Source organism: Bufo bufo, chromosome 8 (genome assembly GCF_905171765.1).
Source record: "Bufo bufo chromosome 8, aBufBuf1.1, whole genome shotgun sequence".
Classification (NCBI taxonomy): domain Eukaryota; kingdom Metazoa; phylum Chordata; class Amphibia; order Anura; family Bufonidae; genus Bufo; species Bufo bufo.
Window position 1 is genome coordinate 191,297,319 of NC_053396.1, and position 21,856 is coordinate 191,319,174.

Below are 21,856 nucleotides of genomic sequence, written 5' to 3' on the forward strand. Positions count from 1 at the left end.
AGGAGGACTTTGAGTGGCAGTCGAGTACGCTCGGTGCCATTCCAGCAGAGTCCCGTACAGAGTCCTGGTCGGTAGAGCTTACGAGTTACAGTTTCACATACACAACTGTATTATGGCTACCTACAGTAGTACATAACCAGAATACAGTAATTATTTTATCCAATGGAGGTCTCCATACCTCTGTGTCATGCCATATGTTATGCCATGCTCTATAGCAGTGAGACTGAGTGCCCAAACTTAGGGGCGTAACTACCATAGCGGCAGACCAAGCGACTGCTATGGGGCCCAGGGCAAAGGGGGGCCTAGTCTTAGTTGGGATTATCTCTTTTTCTACTGGAGGTGAAAACTTGGTTAGGACTCTACCCTCTATAGCAGGGGTGCACAACGTTTCCTGGTTGGGGGCCACATTGCCAGACTGAACTAATGACGAGGGCCGAAATAAAAATTTAAAGGTGTATTAACAACTGAAATATTGTACTTATGGCATATTGAACACACAGTATATACCATTAATGTCTAGTTACACTTCCAGGACTCCCATCTAATGGGAGAAATACATGAAAAATACATCTGAGCAGCCACAAGACATAGGCATACATGTCTGTTACTAGATGGTTGGGGGCCGCACAGAATGGTATCAAGGGCCGCATGTGGCCCCCGGGCCGCAGGTTGTGCACCCCTGCTCTATAGGAACAACTTTTAGCAAATAAGGCAGTGGAAAAATGGCCCTGTGTGGGGGCCTGGTGTGATCCTTACTATGGGGCCCTTACTTCTCTATGTACGCCACTGCCCAAACTGCACCCCAAAACCCACTTATTTATCACAAAGTGCCAACACGGCAATTCAACCTGAATACTGAAAAATACCGACTAAGTTGCGCTGTGGGGGCGTGGCTTAACACAGATCCCAGTAAAATTAATTCCCCCGTTAGCACCCCCTAGTATTAAAAATGTCCCATTAGAGACCCCCCAGTATTATTAAGGCCACCGTTAGTGGCCCCCATTATTAATAATGCCCCATTAGTGGGCCCCAGTATTAATTAGACCACCATTACTGGCCCTAGTATTAATGTGCTGTTCCTTTCAAATTGAATTTCTGCACTGTATTATTATCTCTCTTTACTATGTTGTTTCAATCTATTGTTCTCTGCTGCCATCTGCTGGCCGGAATTCGTATGCTGCACGCCTTGTTCGTTGTCTATAAAGTTTTCTCTCTGGGCGTGGTTTTGCAGCCTTGGGCCTGGTCACTTCCTGTAGCCTTTTTCAGTGCTGCTTCCTTTGTGACTGGAGACACACACCTTGGCTTGTGAAGGCATCAGTTTTTGACCAGCAGTTGCCTCAGCAGTTAGCCTCAGGAAAGACATCCACATGACAGCATCTACTGCATTCCTGTATTGCATCACTGTATGTCACTGCTCTGGATCAAATAAACCCACGTTTGATTGCATCCTCATGTCTACGTCTGGATCCATCTAACTTGAGCATCTGCCGGTCCGGTCTGCTCCACTGCTTGGATACGAAGGTAGGACAGTCACAAAGTCATTATCAGTTACACCTTCATTCGCCTTCATGTGGGGACAGAACAGTCAAAAACTGCCTTAAAGCCTTATACCCCAGTCAATACCAGTCTGAATGTCCAATGCCCGGCTACAGATTCCCTCAGAGCCCAGTGCCACACTCAGGAACCTCCCCTGCAACAGGCCCACTCCCAGCAAATCTGCCCAGCAACAGTGCACGTCCCATAAGCCTAAGGGGAAGCACGGCGTGTCCGCAGTAGATATACTCTCGCCTGGAAGTCCTCCACTACTCGCCAAGCCACTTTCTACATCCTATATTAACCCTTGCTCGCATGATATAAGAACTGTTCACGCACGCGGGGCCTCCCTCAAACCAAAACACCTTGGGAAACTCATCGGGGTGCCTCATCTGAGCCGCACTGCAATTTTCAGCCCCCAATTCAAAAGTTCGATTTCTTAAAGAGACAGCGCACCTTAAATCAAAATGGCTGAAAAGGACCTCGTACAGTTCCCCAGTGATGAAACAAAGCAAATGCTACCTGATACTGATCATTATGAAGAGCTGGAGGTAGAACCCACACTTCCAGCAGACCAAGTCACGCGACCAAGGCGCTCTCTCAAACCAACTATAAAGATCACAGAAAACTATCACACCATGAAAGATGAGCTATGTGACAACCTGGAAGAGCTATGGGAACGAGTTTCCTCCCTCATATCAGGACTTAAGTCCTCCTCAGGCGATGCCACCAGTTTACAAGTTGCCGTCGGGCGGCTGAACGCAGCCCATGAAAGATACAAGAGACTGTCCACAAGGTATATAACCTTTCTAAAAGACTCTAATATTGAAGAAGCCCCGTCAGAATTGTGCAAGGCAGAATCAATAGACAGACAAAGAGACACCATGGTGCTGGATGCTAAAGATAAAGTGGAACTCCGCATCTCTCATTTGCAAGAAACTAGATCACACAGATCACATTCGTCCAAACATTCCTCACGGTCCTACAGATCATCATGCTCTAGAAGCTCCAACCTGAGCGACAGATTACTAGAGGCCCGCATAAATGCAGAGCTATCCAAAGTGAGGTGTTCCTTCACTGAAAAAGAAGTCCTTGCGAGAACAGAAGCACAGACGGCGGCGGCCAAGAGGGCAGAAGCGGAGGTAGAAGCCAAGAGGGCAGAAGCGGAGGTAGAAGCCAAGAGGGCAGAAGCGGAGGCTGAAGCCAAGAGGGCAGAAGCAGAAGCAGAGGCTCGAATAAAGATCCTCGAATCAGAGAGGGAAGAGGAAATTGCATTAGCAAAAGTAAGACTACTTGAGCAAGCATTGAGCCAAGGCCTTGATTCAGTCTGCTTACCACCAGAGGAGATAGACGATCCAGTTGATCGCACCAGCGACTACGCACTGAAACAGTTATCTGCAACACCCCCAGTGTGCAGTACCGTCCAAGCCAACAACACTGAAACTTCCAAGTCAGCTGTACCTGCAGTGCCAGCGATACCCACAGCACCCGAGCAATCCAATAACAGTTGCCCAGACGCGCCCTCTCAAGGGCAGTTATTACAGCAAGATGGCTACCAGGTGTTTCCTGGCCTACCTCCACAGCTTAAGCAGCAGTCATCAAAACCTACAGAGGCTAAACCACAGCTCAACCCTGCAGCAACATCATTCTACCCGGAAGCATCTCACCCTTTCACGCCACGCAGCCTATACGCCCCAGGGGCATCAAAAGTTGTCATGGCAACAAGCAGTGAGAAATCAGATATGTCTGAGTTTGCCAGGTTTATGGTGAGCAGAGAGCTAATTAACACCAGTCTCTCAAAATTTGATGACCGTGCGGAGAGCTACAGAGCCTGGAAGGCAACCTTCAAAGCCGCCATCGCCAACCTCAACCTAACCGCAGAGCAGGAGCTCGACCTCTTGATCAACTGGCTGGGCCCAAGCTCCACAAATCGCATCAAGAGCCTTAGAACTGTCTATGTGGGACAAGCAGAAGCAGGTCTCGCTGCAGCCTGGCAGAGACTCGAACGCACCTTTGGCAGTGCAGAAGCAATAGAGAAGGCACTATTCAGGAGACTCCAGAACGTCCCAAAGATCAGTCTCAAGGATGTCCACAAGCTTCAGGATTTAAGTGATTTGCTCATGGAACTGGAGCTCGCCAAAAGAGACCCTCGTCTGTCCGGGCTGTGCTACCTGGATACAGCCCATGGGGTGAACCCAATTGTCGTGAAGCTACCATACAGCCTGCAAGAGAAGTGGGCGGCATCAGTCTCAAGGTACAAAAGAGTGCATGACGTCACTTTTCCCCCATTTATTCATTTCTGTAGGTTCATCGATGAACAGTCCCAGATGAGGAATGACCCCAGCCTCGACTTCCTGGAGTTCAATACTACAGCTTCAGTGACACCATCATCAAGGTATGAAAGTATTGTGCATAAATACAGAGACTTTAAGAGCAGCGTGAATGTTAGAAAGACTAACCTACCATCATCTGCAGTACCCACTGGTAGACAGTACACTACCTCATCAGGAGACAAGGCCTTCAATCGTGAATGGTTTTTTATGAATGGGACACACTCACTGAACAAATGCAGAGGATTTAGATCCAAAACCATACAGGAGCGCAAGAAAGTCCTCACCGAGCTTGGGGTATGCTTCAGGTGCTGCGCTTCATTGGAGCACATGGCTAAGGACTGTAAATCCATTATCAAGTGTGAGGAGTGTCATAGTGAAAGACATGCCTCAGCTATGCACCCAACTCCACTCACAAGGGATTCACCGGCTGCTGTCACCACCAGTCCTGCTCAAAGTCATGGCGGGGAGCCCCAGAACAACGCTAACACAGCCACTGCTGTTTCCTGCTCATGCTTGGACGTATGTGGGGAGGGCCAGAGTGAGAAATGTTGTGCCCGCATATGCCTAATCAAGGTCTACCCGGAGGGGCTACCAGAAAAGGCAGTAAAAATGTATGCCATCATTGATGACCAAAGCAACCGCTCCCTAGCAGGACCTAAATTCTTTGAAGCCTTTGGAATAAAGGGACCGTCAGAACCCTACATCTTAAACACCTGCTCGGGTCGCATAGAGACTAGCGGCAGGAGGGCACAAGGATTCATTGCTTGTTCCGTCAGTGGAAATACGGAAATACCTCTACCGACGCTGATCGAATGCGATCAAATACCCAACCATAGGGATGAGATTCCTACCCCGGAAGCTGCATTTCACCATCCACACCTAAGGCACCTAGCCAACGTTATCCCACCTATGGACAACAACGCCGAGATTCTACTCCTGCTTGGCAGAGACAATCTAAGGGTACACAAGGTGCGTCAACAGTGTAATGGTCCCGACTATGCACCATACGCCCAGAGACTGGACTTGGGATGGGTGGTCATAGGAAATGTATGCTTGGATCAACCAAGAATCCGCTCTTTCAAAACGTACGTGCGCGGAGATGGACGCACAACTTGCATTAAGCCTTGCCCTCATCACTATGAGGTGAAAGAGAAGCCTCCAGACCTCATACAACCACCTGACGACATTCCTCCCTTTGCTGACAACTTGGGAAGATTGGTCTTTCACACAAGCAAGGACGATGATAAAGTAGCTTTGTCAGTAGAGGACAGAGAATTTATCAAGATAATGGACAATGAGTTCCTTAAAGACGAAACCAATCACTGGGTTTCTCCATTACCCTTCCGAGCTGCCAGGGTGAGACTCCCGAACAATAGGGAACAAGCTCTGTCTAGATTTAACTCTCTTCAGTGTACCATGAACAGTAAGCCTGAGATGAGAGAACACATCGTTGCCTTTATCGACAAAATATTCCGCAACAACCATGCAGAACCAGCTCCATCCTTAGGGAAGAACGACGAGTGCTGGTACTTGCCTTCATTTGGAGTGTATCACCCACGGAAACCTAATCAAATTAGGGTTGTTTTCGACTCAAGTGCCAAACATCAAGGTGTATCTCTTAATGATGTCCTCCTCACAGGTCCTAATCTGACGAATAACCTAGTTGGAGTGCTGATGAGGTTCAGAAAAGAGCTCGTTGCCATCACCGCTGACATTAAACAGATGTTCCACTGTTTCGTAGTCAGAGAGGACCATCGGAATTTCCTCAGGTTTCTGTGGTACAAGAATAACGACACCAACGCAGAGATGGCAGAATATCGTATGAGGGTACACGTATTTGGAAACAGCCCTTCACCTGCCGTGGCAACTTACGGCCTTCGGCGAACTGCATTAGAGGGAGAATCCGAGTACGGCAAAGACGCCAGAGACTTTGTAGAAAAGGACTTCTACGTAGACGATGGACTCAAATCACTACCGACTGAAGAAGCGGCTATCGATCTGCTCAAAAGGACTCAAAGTATGTTGTACCAAGCTAAACTTAGACTACACAAAATTGCTTCAAACAGCCTGGCCCTTATGAGGGCCTTCGAATCAGGCGATCATGCACCAGGATTCAAGGACATTAACTTGGGACTGGACAGTCCACCTGTGCAGAGGAGCTTGGGCCTCAGATGGGATCTCTCGGCTGACTCCTTCGGTTTTCAGATAAGTTGTGCAGACAAGCCATTCACAAAACGAGGCGTCCTATCAGTGGTAAACAGCCTATTTGATGCGCTGGGATTTGTAGCGCCCATCACCATACAAGGTAAATCTCTACTGAGACAGTTTTCTGAAACAGTCAAGGATTGGGATACCCCACTTCCCTCCGAGAAAGAGCAAAAATGGGAAGCCTGGAAGCGATCTTTGTGTGCCTTGGATGAGATCCACATCCCGAGATGCTATATTAAAACCTCACTTTCCTCTAGCATAAAGAAAGAACTCCACGTGTTCTCGGACGCCTCCACGGAGGCCATCGCAGCGGTTGCCTATCTGAAAGTCACAGAACCCAACAACCAAAATCACGTTGGATTTGTCTTTGGTAAGGCTAAGTTAGCCCCCAAGCCCGATCATACTATTCCCAGACTGGAACTTTGTGGGACTGTGTTGGCAGTGGAGATTGCGGATTTCGTACAACAAGAACTGGGTGTCGACATAGCTGAAGTCCAGTATTACACCGACAGTAAGGTCGTTTTAGGTTACATCCACAATCGGACCAAGCGATTTTATGTGTACGTTAGTAACCGCATAGAGAGAATCAGGAGGTCCTCCAAACCTGAACAATGGCACTACGTACCATCCGAACTTAATCCAGCAGATCACGCCACTAGGCCTATGTCTATAGGTTCCTTTACTAACTCTACTTGGCTTACAGGTCCGGAGTTTCTACTTGGAGAGGCAGACGAATGTGTACAGGAAGTTTTCAGCATCCAGGATCCGGATAATGATCCAGAAATCCACACTGAAGTTAGTGTATTAGTCACTGGAACAAAGCAAACCGCCAGCTTCAGTTGTCAGTGCTTTGAACGTTTCTCCAGTTGGATGAGACCCATCGAGAACGTCCCTGCTGGGTGAACAGGACTGTAACTAGCTTCGCAGATCTTCTCCATTCCAAGTTGGAAAACAGGACTAATCTATGTTTGCATTCTAACATGTTTTTCTTTTACAGGTTGTTTATATTTTATGGACATTCGTCATAGTGAAATCCCCAAAGTGAATTTCAGACGGGGAGTGTGCTGTTCCTTTCAAATTGAATTTCTGCACTGTATTATTATCTCTCTTTACTATGTTGTTTCAATCTATTGTTCTCTGCTGCCCGGAATTTGTATGCTGCACGCCTCGTTCGTTGTCTATAAAGTTTTTTCCTCTGGGCGTGGTTTTGCAGCCTTGGGCCTGGTCACTTCCTGTAGCCTTTTTCAGTGCTGCATCCTTTGTGACTGGAGACACACACCTTGGCTTGTGAAGGCATCAGTTTTTGACCAGCAGTTGCCTCAGCAGTTAGCCTCAGGAAAGACATCCACATCACAGCATCTACTGCATTCCTGTATTGTATCACTGTATGTCACTGCTCTGGATCAAATAAACCCACGTTTGATTGCATCCTCATGTCTACGTCTGGATCCATCTAACCTGAGCATCTGCCGGTCCGGTCTGCTCCACTGCTTGGATACGAAGGTAGGACAGTCACAAAGTCATTATCAGTTACACCTTCATTCGCCTTCATGTGGGGACAGAACAATTAATAATGCCCCATTAGTGGCCCCCAGTAAAATTAATGCCCCCAGTAGTGCCCCCTAGTATTATTTTTCCTCCATTAATGGCTCCCAGTTTTAATAATGCTGAAAAATACTGGCCAAGTTAACCTGTGGGTCACGGCTTAACACAGACCCCAGTAAAATGAATTCCCCCCCGTTGGCGCCCCCTAGTATTAAAAATGTCCCCCCCTACTGGCCCCAGTATTCAAAATGTCCCATTAATGTCCCCCAGTATTAATAAGGCCACCATTAGTGTCCTCCAGTAATAATAAGCCCCCTCCCCACTAATGGCCCCCAGTAAAATTATTGCCCCCATTAGTGCCCCCCTAGTATTATTAGTGGCTCCCAGCATTAATAATGTCCCCTCTAGGGGCCAGTATTATTGATGCCTCCTTCCCCACTCTTCTTGTGCAAAAAAAAATAAAAACTCACCTCCTCCATTTGATCGCACCATGGTGAACACTCGCTGCTCATTGGATGCACAGGACAGGACCTGCGCTCCAGCGTGATGACGTTTCGCATGTCCTGCTGCTGCCAGTCAATGGTGTGAAACGTCATCACGCTGGAGCGCAGGTCCTGTCCTGTGCATCCAATGAGCAGCGAGTGTTCACCATGGTGCGATCAAATGGAGGAGGTGAGTTTTTTTTTTTTTGTTTTTTTTTTTAACACAAGCAGAAGAGGGGGGCAAAGGTTGTACAAATGAGAGTACTACAATGGAAGCGCTCATTAGTAATAGTGCACAGGTGGCAACCCCACGCATGGCCCACACAGAGCAGTGTGCCCACAGAGAGGGCTCAGAGTGCCCTATCCTCTATAGGATTCCATATGGGTGCAGGCTTTACCCCCCAGAAGCCATCCATTTATATGGAGTGATTTTGTTTTTCCCACTAAACTAGAGCAAACAACTGGTTCAGAAACAAGAATTATTTGACTTACATGGTACCTATATGGAACACCATATCAAACTCATATGGAAGTACACAGGACCTACAAAGTATCTGTAAGAGGCGGAAGCATATAGCACACTACAGAACTTCACAAGCGTCTAATTTGCCCATCAATTCAGACTGGTGATATTTTTGCTGTTGTTTTATGTACATTTCCTCTCTGGTAGCGCCCCCTGCTGTTTATCCATCTGGCCCACCTTCTCATGCATACAGAGGTGGACTGACATGCTCAGTGGGCATGCAAAACGCATAACGTATTTTCCCTCCTAGGAGCAGCGGCATCCGGATCAGGAGAGGTAGATTGATTTTTTTTTTTTCTCTGATCTGAGGTCTGATTAATATGGGGGTCTTATTAACATGAAGGTCTGATTAATATGGGGGTCTTATTAATATGGAGGTCTGATTAATATGGGGATATTATTAACATGGAGGTCTGATTAATATGGGGATATTATTAACATGGAGGTCTGATTAATATGGGGATATTATTAACATGGAGGTCTGATTAATATGGGGATATTATTAACATGGAGGTCTGATTAATATGGGGTTTTTATTAACATTGAGGTTTGTGCTGAAGTCTGATCTGAGGTCTGATTGGAGTCCTATTAACATTGGGGGTCTGTTCTGAGGTCTGATTAACATTGGGGATCTGATTAAGGCTCTGAGCTTAGGTCTGATTGTGGTCTTATTAACCACCTCCGGACCGCCTAACGCAGATTCGCGTTCCGGAGGTGGCAGCGCTGCGCACAGTCACGCATATACGCGTCATCTCGCGAGACGCGAGATTTCGCTCCAAGCCGGCCCGCGCATGCGCATCGCGGGCCGGCAAAAGTTAAAGAACAAGTTAGTCACCAGCCTGCCAGCAACGATCATTGGCTGGCAGGCTGGCGATTTTTAAAAAATCCAATCACAAGCCATATAACAGATCATATTAGTAAATATGATCTGTTATATGGCTTGTCTGCTCCTGTGCTGGTCCTTTTCGTCGGTTGGATCCAGCACAGGAGCAGACTTCACAGTGAGTAGCACCAACACTACACCTTAGCCCCAGATCACCCCCCTGCACCCCAATTAACCCTTTGATCACCCCTTTGATCGCCCCTGTCAATCACCAGTGAAAGGAAAAAAAGTGATCAGTGTAAACTGTCACTTTTTTTTTTTCACTAGTATTGGCTGTTAGGTTTTAGGGATAGTTTAGGCCCCTTGGTTAGGTAGTTAGCGTCAGTTAGCGCCCACCCCACCGCACCGCAGTCACTTTTATTCGCTGAATAGCGTATCGCTAATCAGCATTTGTACTTTTATAGTATCTGTAAGTGATCAAAACTGATCACGGTCAGATCTATAATAGTATTAGTGTCACTTTAGTTCGCCCTCCACCCAAAACGCAGTGTTTGCCCGATCAGGCCTGATCGGTCGCCCACACGTGCGTTCACCCACGCCCGCCCCACCGCAGTGACAAAAAATATATATTTTTTGATCACTGCACATTCACTTTACACGCACTGCGGCGATAAAAAAATCAGTTTTGATATTTTTTATCAACCGCAGCGGCCTCCGGTACTTCGCTAGCCTCCCCTTTGTAAGACAGGTTTGCTTTTTTTCTTGGGTAGTCTCAGGGAATACCCCTAAATTTAGTAGTCCAAAATGTCAAACAGGGGGTATTCTTCTGAAGAGGCCTACAGGATTCTGACCCAGTCGGATGAGGAGTGGGAACCCTCATCTGATGAATCTAGCGGGTCAGAATATGAACCTGTGGAAAGCAGTGGCTCTCTGACCCAAAGTTCGGACGAGGAGGTGGAGGTCCCTGGCAGCACCAGGCGTACCCGGCCCCATGTCGCTAGACCACAGGTTATGCAGGATCCGCTTCAAGAGCAGCAGAGTGGGGCTGTCGCTGCCGGATCACGTGGTGAGGCATACACCAGCAGCGCAGCCCTCCCTGGACCTAGTACCAGCACTGCCGTACAACATGGTGACGTGGCGAGCACCAGAAGGGCAGTTGAAGCTGGTACGGTGGCACGTGCACTAGTTACCCCGTCGCAGCCACCGCAAAGACAGGCCCGTAGAGCCCCTAGAATCCCTGAGGTGCTGGCAAACCCTGATTGGCAGTCACCAACTTCAGCCGCACCTGTAGTTCCCCCTTTCACCGCCCAGTCTGGAGTTCGGGTTGAGACGGCTCAAATCGGTTCGGCCCTGGGATTTTTTGAGCTGTTCTTGACTGCGGAGCTCTTGGACTTAGTCGTGGCAGAGACCAACCAGTATGCCACACAATTTATATCCGCCAACCCGGGAAGCTTTTATGCCCAGCCTTTCCGGTGGAAACCAGTCCAAGTTTCCGAAATTAAAATTTTTTTGGGCCTTCTCCTCAACATGGGCCTGACAAAAAAGCATGAATTGCGGTCATATTGGTCAACGCACCCGATTCATCACATGCCCATGTTCTCTGCTGCTATGTCCAGGGCACGATTTGAGGCCATCCTCCGTTTCCTGCATTTTAGCGACAACACCACCTCCCGTCCCAGAGGCCACCCAGCTTTTGACCGGCTCCACAAAATTCGGCCCCTCATAGACCATTTCAACCAGAAATTTGCAGATTTGTATACCCCCGAGCAAAACATCTGCGTAGACGAGTCCCTAATACATTTTACCGGGCGCCTTGGCTTCAAACAGTACATCCCAAGCAAGCGTGCCCGGTATGGGGTCAAATTGTATAAGCTCTGTGAAAGGGCCACAGGCTATACCCACAAATTTCGTGTCTATGAGGGAAAAGATCAGACCCTGGAGCCGGTCGGTTGCCCTGACTACCTGGGGAGCAGTGGGAAGACAGTCTGGGACTTGGTGTCACCCTTATTCGGCAAGGGGTACCATCTTTATGTGGACAATTTTTACACAAGTGTGGCCCTCTTTAGGCATTTGTTTCTAGAACGGATTTGCGCCTGTGGCACCGCGCGAACTAGTCGCGTGGGCTTCCCCCAACGGCTTGTAACCACCCGTCTTGCAAGGGGGCAGAGGGCTGCCTTGTGTAACGAAGAACTGCTCGCGGTGAAATGGAGAGACAAGCGTGACGTTTACATGCTCTCCTCCATTCACGCAGACACGACAATCCAAATTGAGCGAGCAACCCGTGTCATTGAAAAGCCCCTCTGTGTCCACGACTATAATGCGCTCATGGGAGGGGTGGACTTCAATGACCAGATGTTGTCTCCGTATTTAGTTTCCCGCAGAACCAGACGCTGGTATAAGAAGGTGTCTGTATATTTAATTCAATTGGCGCTGTACAATAGTTTTGTTCTCTACAGTAAGGCTGGGAGAACACGATCTTTCCTCAAATTCCAGGAAGAGATCATCGAGAACCTCCTTTACCCAGGAGGTTCCGTGGCCCCATCCCCCAGTGTAGTTAGCCGTCTACACGAGCGACATTTCCCCAGTGTCGTTCCTGGTACCTCAACCCAACCGTCACCCCGAAAAAGATGTCGTGTCTGTAGCAGGAGTGGAATAAGGCGTGACACCCGCTATTTCTGTCCTGACTGTGCTGACCACCCTGCCCTATGCTATGGAGAGTGTTTCCGGAAGTACCACACACAGGTACACCTAGCATAGGGATTGCATCTCACAGGACAGGCACACAGGGCTATTAGGGCCCTTTTACTCTCAGCTGCTGCAAACCTCTCCTTTCACCTGGGATAAAGTGCATAACGTACTTCGCCACATCTTTGGGCGATTTGCGCTTTGCACATTGTCCCATGGGGAAGGAGAGGTTTGTTCTATAAAGGTAAAAAAAACTAAACAAAAAAAAAGTTAAAAAAGTTTAAAAAAGTTAATATGTTCTGTTCTAAAGTTAATAAAGTTATTGCTTTGCGGCCTGGTTTTTTCTTTTTTGTTTTGTTTTTTTTACCTTCCAGGTGGACCAACCGATCGACCAGCTGCAGCACTGATGTGCATTCGGACAGAAGCATTGTGCTGCTGTCAGATTACACGCAAGTCGGTGTATGCGGCGCTGCAAGACGAGATTTCTCCTCTGCAGTAAAAGATATGTTTGCCGAGGCATATGAGCTGAGGAGGTGGCGGTGTTCATATACTTTGGCAAACACTTTGTATATATAAAAAAAAAAATCCCGGCAATGATTTATTCATCCACATCGATTGATGTGAATGGAGAAATCTGGTTTGCCAGGGCATACGAGCTGAAGTGGGTATGGATGTTGGGCGGAGCTCCTATGTCCTGGCAGACGCCTTTCCCCTCCTTTTTCTTTTTTTGGCAGAGATTTTTTCATCCACATTGATCGATGCGAATGAAGAAATCTGTGCCGTTCATTTTTTTCTTTCAGCCCAGAGGCTGAACGGAAAAAAAAAATCTCATTACCCGTATGCTCAATATAAGGAGAATAGCAGAAACTCCTAATGCTGGGCATACATGTAATGATTGCGGAGACCCTCAAATGCCAGGGCAGTACAAACACCCCACAAATAACACCATTTTGGAAAGAAGACACCCCAAGGTATTCGCTGAGGGGCATATTGAGTCCATGAAAGATTGAAATTTTTGTCCCAAGTTAGCGGAAAGGGAGACTTTGTGAGAACAAAATCCAAAAAATCAATTTCCGCTAACTTGTGCCAAAATTTTTTTTTTTCAATGAACTCGCCATGCCCCTCATTGAATACCTTGGGGTGTCTTCTTTCCAAAATGGGGTCACATGTGGGGTATTTATACTGCCCTGGCATTTTAGGGGCCCCAAAGCGTGAGAAGAAGTCTGGTATCCAAATGTCTAAAAATGCCCTCCTAAAAGGAATTTGGGCCCCTTTGCCCACCTAGGCTGCAAAAAAGTGTCACACATGTGGTATCTCCGTATTCAGCAGAAGTTGGGGAATATGTTTTGGGGTGTCATTTTACATATACCCATGCTGGGTGAGATAAATATCTTGGTCAAATGCCAACTTTGTATAAAAAAATGGGAAAAGTTGTCTTTTGCCAAGATATTTCTCTCACCCAGCATGGGTATATGTAAAATGACACCCCAAAACACATTCCTTACCTTCTTCTGAGTACGGAGATACCAGATGTGTGACACTTTTTTGCAGCCTAGCTGGGCAAAGGGGCCCACATTCCAAAGAGCACCTTTCAGATTTCACAGGTCATTTACCTACTTACCAGACATTAGGGCCCCTGGAAAATGCCAGGGCAGTATAACTGCCCCACAAGTGACCCCATTTTGGAAAGAAGACACCCCAAGGTATTCCGTGAGGGGCATGGCAAGTTCCTAGAATTTTTTATTTTTTGTCACAAGTTAGTGGAAAATGATGTTTTTTTTTTTTTTTTTTTTTTTTTTTTTTTTTCATACAAAGTCTCCTATTCCACTAACTTGTGACAAAAAAAAAAAATTTCCATGAACTCACTATGCCCATCAGCGAATACCTTGGGGTCTCTTCTTTCCAAAATGGGGTCACTTGTGGGGTAGTTATACTGCCCTGGCATTCTAGGGGCCCAAATGTGTGGTAAGGAGTTTGAAATCAAATTCAGTAAAAAATGACCTGTGAAATCCAAAAGGTGCTCTTTGGAATATGGGCCCCTTTGCCCACCTAGGCTGCAAAAAAGTGTCACACATCTGGTATCTCCGTACTCAGGAGAAGGTGGGGAATGTGTTTTGGGGTGTCATTTTATATATACCCATGCTGGGTGAGAGAAATATCTTGGCAAAAGACAACTTTTCCCATTTTTTTATACAAAGTTGTCATTTGACCAAGATATTTATCTCACCCAGCATGGGTATATGTAAAAAGACACCCCAAAACACATTCCTCAACTTCTCCTGAGTACGGGGATACCAGATGTGTGACACTTTTTTGCAGCCTAGGTGGGCAAAGGGGCCCATATTCCAAAGAGCACCTTTCGGATTTCACTCGTCATTTTTTACTGAATTTGATTTCAAACTCTTTACCACACATTTGGGCCCCTAGAATGCCAGGGCAGTATAACTACCCCACAAGTGACCCCATTTTGGAAAGAAGAGACCCCAAGGTATTCGCTGATGGGCATAGTGAGTTCATAGAACTTTTTATTTTTTGTCACAAGTTAGTGGAATATGAGACTTTGTAAGAAAAAAAAAAAAAAAAAAAAAAATCATCATTTTCCGCTAACTTGTGACAAAAAATAAAAAGTTCTATGAACTCACTATGCCCATCAGCGAATACCTTAGGGTGTGTACTTTCAGAAATGGGGTCATTTGTGGGGTGTTTGTACTGTCTGGGCATTGTAGAACCTCAGGAAACATGACAGGTGCTCAGAAAGTCAGAGCTGCTTCAAAAAGCGGAAATTCACATTTTTGTACCATAGTTTGTAAACGCTATAACTTTTACCCAAACCATTTTTTTTTTACCCAAACATTTTTTTTTTATCAAAGACATGTAGAACTATAAATTTAGAGCAAAATTTCTATATGGATGTCGTTTTTTTTTGCAAAATTTTACAACTGAAAGTGAAAAATGTCATTTTTTTTGCAAAAAAATCGTTAAATTTCGATTAATAACAAAAAAAGTAAAAATGTCAGCAGCAATGAAATACCACCAAATGAAAGCTCTATTAGTGAGAAGAAAAGGAGGTAAAATTCATTTGGGTGGTAAGTTGCATGACCGAGCAATAAACGGTGAAAGTAGTGTAGGTCAGAAGTGTAAAAAGTGGCCTGGTCTTTCAGGGTGTTTAAGCACTGGGGGCTGAGGTGGTTAAAGGGGTTCTCCAGGAATTTTAAAAATGAAAATACTTAAATATTGCTTCATTATAAATATATTACCAAATACCTTTCATTAGTTATAATGGCTCGTTTTGTCTGGGGAGCATTCATTAGGAGAAATAAAATGGCCGCCGTCCTACTAGTCCACACAAAACCTGTCCTAATCACACAGGAGGACAAGTTAAAGATCTGCATTATCTTCCTCTCTTACTGGTCAAGGATTATGATCCTGAATACAGTTTAATATGATCTTTAGTTGAATCTCTGTGGGAATGGAGTTCATGAGGAGACATGAAATACAGATAGGATAGTGGGAGTGTAGATAATGAGCAGCAGTCCTTGTATGCAGTCTCCATTACCACAGTCTGTCCTCTCCGTCCTCCCTGTACTTCATGTCTCTTCCTGAACTCCATTCCTACAGATATTCAGCTGAAGATCATATTAAACTGTATTCAGGATCATAATCCCTGACAAGCAGAGCAGAGAGGAGGATGAGGCAGCTCTTTACCTCAGTGTTGAAAAGTAACTCATCCTGCTGTGTGATTAGGGCAGGTTTTGTGTGTGCTAATAGGACGGCAGCCACTTTATTTCTCCTAATGATTGCTCCCTAGACAAAATAAACCATTCTAACTAATGAAAGGTATTTGGGAATATATTTATACTAAAGTAATATTTAAGTATTTTCATTTTCTTAATTCCTGGAAAACCCCTTTAAGGGCTCATGCACACGAATGTTTTTTCTTTCTGTGTCCGTTCCGTTTTTTTTTGCAGACCGTATGCATAACCATTCATTTCGTTTCCGTATCTCCGTCCCGCAAAAATATAGTACATGTTCTATTAGTGTCTGCATTACAGACAAGGATAGGACTGTTCTATTAGGAGCAATCTGTTCGGTTCCGTAAAATATGGAATGCCCACGGACGTCATCCGTATTTTTTGCAGACTGCAAAATACATACGGTCGTCTGCATGAGCCCCAACATTGGGGGTCTGAGCTAAGTATTTTTTTTTTTTTTACTTATTTTCCTCCTCTAAAGCCTAGGTGTGTCTTATGGGCAGGTGCGTCTAAAGGGTGAAAAATACGGTACAGTAAATTGGACTTCATAATCCTTTCTTTATTTGCAGATGACACAAAGTGCTGTAATGTGGTAGAAACAGTACAGAACGTCATATTACTACAGGGCCACCTAGATAAACCGGCCAAATGGGCAGATCCGTTTTTTTCCGGACCGCAAAACAGACACAGACACAGTACAGAACGTCATATCACTACAGCTACTTTTTTAGGAAAGGCATAGTTTCTAGAGAAGCAAGTAGTATTTTACCCCTCTACTGTATAATCACTGCTGTGAATACATCTTGAATATGTCGTCCATGTTTAGGCACCAGCCTATTAAAAAGAAAGATATCGGAGAGCAGGTGAGGGTTCAAAGACGTTACGGAAGATCTTAAGTGAAGAAAGGTTATAAAAGTAAAATTTATTGACCGTAGAGGAGGATATGAGAGCTTGTGTAAACTGTCCCCATAAAAACCAGTGGAATAAGTTAAAGTTTACGGTTTAAAGTACAATTTGGTCATGAAGGTCCAAAAGCGATACTTTACTACCCGAATCATAAAGTTAGGGACCCTGATCCCATAGGAGTTGTTAATGGCTGAAAGTGTAGATCAGGCATCCTCAAACTGCGGCCCTCCAGCTGTTGCAAAACTACAACTCCCAGCATGCCCGAACAGCCTACAGCAGGGCATTGTGGGAGTTGTAGTTTTACAACAGCTGGAGGGCCGAAGTTTGAGGATGCCTGGTGTAGATAGACTTAATAAGGATAGGTCATCAGTATCTGATCGGTGGGGATCCGACACCCAGGACCCCCGCCAATCAGCTGCTTCTTGCATCTTACAAAGCACAGCGCCGTACTGTACTTGGCATCTACTCAGCCGCTCCTAGGCCATGCGACACATGACTCGGCCTAGGGGAAGCTGAGAGAAGGCTGGGGCCCTCTGAAACAGATGATTGGCGGGGTCCTCGGTGTTGGATGAATGGAAGCTGAGCTGGAGTACCCCAGTGCGACCTCTACACATGGTACAGAGCCTTCTACTTCTGGCTTCATCCCTGGTATAGTTTCCGGTGCCAGTGACTGCTGCAAACTGCTGATTGGTAGGGGTACCAGATGTCGGACCCCCACCGATCTGAAACTGATAAGCTATGAGGATAGATCATCAATATTAAAGTCAGGGAAAACCCCTTTAAAGAGGTTATCCACCTTTTACTATTGATGACCTATCCTCAGGATATCCCGGCACCCCCGCAGATCAACTGTTTGAAGAGAACGCAGTGCTCATACGAGTGCTGCCTTCTCTGCTCTGTTTACCTGCTCGCTGCAGCACTTGCAGTGGTGAGGAGGTGTAATTACAAGTATGCCGTCCCCATTCACTTCTATGGGAAAGCTCCATCTGTCCAAGTGAATACTACAGAGACATCCTATAGAAGTGAAAGGGGGACGCCATACTTGTAATTACACCTCCTCACCACTGCAATTGCTGTAGCGACCAGGTAAACAAAGCAGAGAAGGCAGCGCTCGTACGAGCACTGCTTTCTCTTCAAACAGCCGATCTGCAGGGGTCAAACCCCCGCCAATCTGATATTGATGACCTATCTTGACAAGAGGTCATCAATAGTAAAAAGCAGACAACCCCTTTAAATGAGACAAAACCTCTCTGTGGAATCAATAGGTAGAAAGTCCAGGTAACTAAAGAATCATTCGCACAACCATATTATGGACAGATATGCAGGTCTGTAGTGCACCATCTACAGCCCATTTGAGTGTTTTGGGTAGCTGTTCTCCCTTACAAGCTATGTGTAGAGGGTCTGCATACACCTTTGACATGCGCATGAGCCCTAAAGCTGCATTTGCGCAACTATATTAAAGGGGTGGTCTCAAAATGAGAACTTATCAACCAATCCGCAGGATAGTTGACATGTTTCTGATCGTTGTGCGTGAAACCGTTGGGACACCCCCAAAGATGACGAGAATGGCCGACCCATGGCCCTATTTTAAGTGGCTCTATGGAATAGAGTAGCTGGTGTCTGGTGGACACCAATAAAACTGCTGGAAGCCCTTGAACCACGATTACGTGTTTTATAGTGAACATCTGGAAGGCACAAACAGAGCTGGCAAATATTGCATCTAAGTGCTTGTTAAACAGCCCCACCCCATGTACTGATTTGGGACCCTGATACCATTCAACAACGTGGGATTTACTCAAAATACTTTCCATTCTCTGCCTACTAGTCGGGAACCCTGCACATTTCACGCCCTAATCTAAATCCGCACATTGAGAATTGCTGTGGGGCAAAGGCGAATTTTCCTTCCTCCTGATCACACATTTCTAACTCATTTATGTATGTTGTATGGGGAAGGGCTGGAAAACATTGGTAATTATTAACCAGTCTTATCAGTTGGGATAGGCCGGAAAATCCCCTTCCATAAATATGCGGAGGACGAAGCTGTATACATTAGACAGTCACCTGAAAGGGGTTGTCTCACTTCAGAAAGTGGCATTTATCATGTAGAGGAAGTTACTACAAGGCACTTACTAATGTATTGTGATTGTCCATATTGCTTCCATTCATTTTCCCATCACATTATACACTGCTCGTTTCCATGGTTACGACCACCCTGCAGTCCAGCAGTAGTGGTCGTGCTTGCATACTACAGGAAAAAAAAAAAACGCCGGCCTCTCTTGTGGCCAGAACCATGGGAGTGCAAATAGGCCGGTGCTATTTCCTTTAGTGTGCAAGCACGACCACCACTGATGGATTGCAGGGTGGACGTAACCATGGAAACAAGCAGTGTATAATGTGATAGAAAATGAATCCAGTAAGTGAAGGAAGCAATATGGATCATCACAATAAATTACCGCAGTAAGTGGCTTGTATTAAGGCTACTTTCACACTGGTGTTTTGGTTTCCGTTTGTGATATCCGTTCAGGGCTCTCACAAGCGGTCCAAAACGGATCAGTTTTGCCCTAATGCATTCTGAATGGAAAAGGACCCGCTCAGAATGCATCAGTTTGCCTTCCATCTCCATTCCGCTCTGGAGGCGGACACCAAAACGCTGCTTGCACGGATGCAGACGGTTGTATTATCTGAACGGATCCGTCTGTGCAGATCCATGACGGATCCGCACCAAACGGGAGTGTGAAAGTAGCCTAACTTCCTCTACATGATAAATGCTATTTGCTGAAGTGACACAGCCCCTTTAAGATAAGAGGACTGTACCAGGTGATACCATCTCCATGAAGAGCACAACGGTAAAAATGCATCCGCCAAATAGACATCTGCCCATACTATATGTTAATGTATGCCGTTTTTTTTTACCGGACTCTGCAAGATAAAAAAGTGTGGTGTGCTGCACTATTGTATCCCTTTCTTTCTCCAAAGTATACGTTAAACGGATGGCAAAAATGTCATGTGAACTCACCCTAAGCTTTTATTTAACCCCTACACTACCAGCACCATAAATGTACAGCGCTGGTCATCTATTTAAGTATGGCACCCACAAGCAAGAGCAGAAGATGCCATAGATGCTGGGTTTTTGCTGTTTCAAATAGCAGAGGCCCGAGGCTAATGTCTGCGATCGGGGTACATTATGAGGAGCTGGGGGTGTTATATTACAGTATATATGTAGTATAGTTTTCTTTAATATTTACCAGAAAAAAATAAATATGAGGTGGAACGCAAAAGGGAGGATGGTTGGGGAAAATGGAGGAAGGGAGCCGAAGATAGGTAAACAGCCCCAGGCCTACTTAATCCACCCCTGGTGGTAATGTGGGGCTGTGGTAATGGAGACTGCATAAAAGTGCTGCTGCTCACATCCCCACCTCCTCTCTGTACTTCATGTCTCCTCATGAACTCCATTCCCACAGAAATTCAGCTGAAGATCTTCTCATCTGTATTCGGGATCATAATCTCATAATCCCGGATGAGCAGAGCAGAGAGGAGGATGAAGCAGCTCTTTAGCTCAGTGTTGTGAAGTAACTTGTCTTCCTGTGTGATTAGGACAGGTTTTGTGTGTACTTATAGGCAGGGCTTTTTTTTCTCAGAGAAAAGGTGGTGGAACTCACCACTGTAAAATGTGTTCTCTCTACACGGAGAGGAAGGCTTGGCCACAGCTGCTAGCTGGCAGAATCCATCAGCGTACACATGCATGACCACCTACAGACACAGGGGCGTACGTACAATAGAGGCAGAGCATGCAGCTGCTATGGGGCCCCCTGGACTGAAGGGGACACAGCTGAGGTTGGCTTATTTGAGTCAGTGGCCAGATCCTCAGGGCATATGCCAACAAGGGTGTGGAAATCAACTTTACTTCTATGTTCAATTCTGAAATTAACTTAAAAGGGGTATTCCAATCTGGGACATTGATGGCATAACACTAGGATAAGGCCTCAGTGTCAGATAGGTGCAAATCCCACCTCCGGGACCCACTCCTAGCTCCAGAATGGGGTTCCTGAAGTGAGGAAGAACACACTGCGCATGCGCTGCATGCTCTCCATTTACTTTGGGGCCCCCATTTTCAAAATAGCTGCAGAACCCAAAGGTGAGAACCACACCTATCTGACACGGATGCCATATTCTAGCATTAAGCCATCAGTGTCCCAGATTGGAATACCCCTTTAATTTTGCAATCATGCTCACTTACCAAAGAACCTTCTAAAGCATCATGCACACGGCCGTCGTGCGGCCGCTCTGTGCATTGGGGACCGCAATTTGCGGTCCCCAATGCACGGGCAACGTCCTTGCGGCGGCCTGGACGGACTGAGACCCATTCAACTTGAATGGGTCCGTGATCCCTCCGCACCGCATAAAAAATAGAACATGTTCTATTTTTTGCGGTGCGGAGGCACGGACAGAAACACCATGGAAGCACTCCGTAGTGCTTCCGTGGGGTTCCGCACCGCAGCTCCGGATTGCAGACCTATTCAAATCAATGGGTCTGCATCCGTGATGCGGGGAGCACACACCCGGTGCCCGCATATTGCGGACACGCTGTTTGAAGGCCGCAATACAGCCACGGCCTTGTGCATGAGCCTAAGATGTATTGTTCAGATGGGCTGTGGGCCCCGTTATGTGTTGCTGCCTTTTGGGCCCTCAGTCAATGTCATGAGGTAAAATGCAGCAGGATACTCAGCGTCCTGTATTGGGTAGCAGGATAAAGTGACTTGCTGCACTTGGATGCCCGAACCTTCATCAGGAGAGTTATAGTAAGAGCTTTGCCCTCTGCTTGCCACCTTGTCTGGTGCCATCGTATGATACTCAACATCCACCCCTTTGGCAGCCTAACAGAGGATAACGTCTAAGCTAAAAATTCTAGACACATCTAGCCGCAAAGCAAGTTATATCATAGGACAGGGAAAATAGAATAATTTGATTTTAGTGATATTATACAGGGGAGTTATGGAGACAGACTGACCAGTGACCTCAGGGACAGTGGATTCTGGATAAGGGACAGTGCTGCTAGCAGGTCCCTT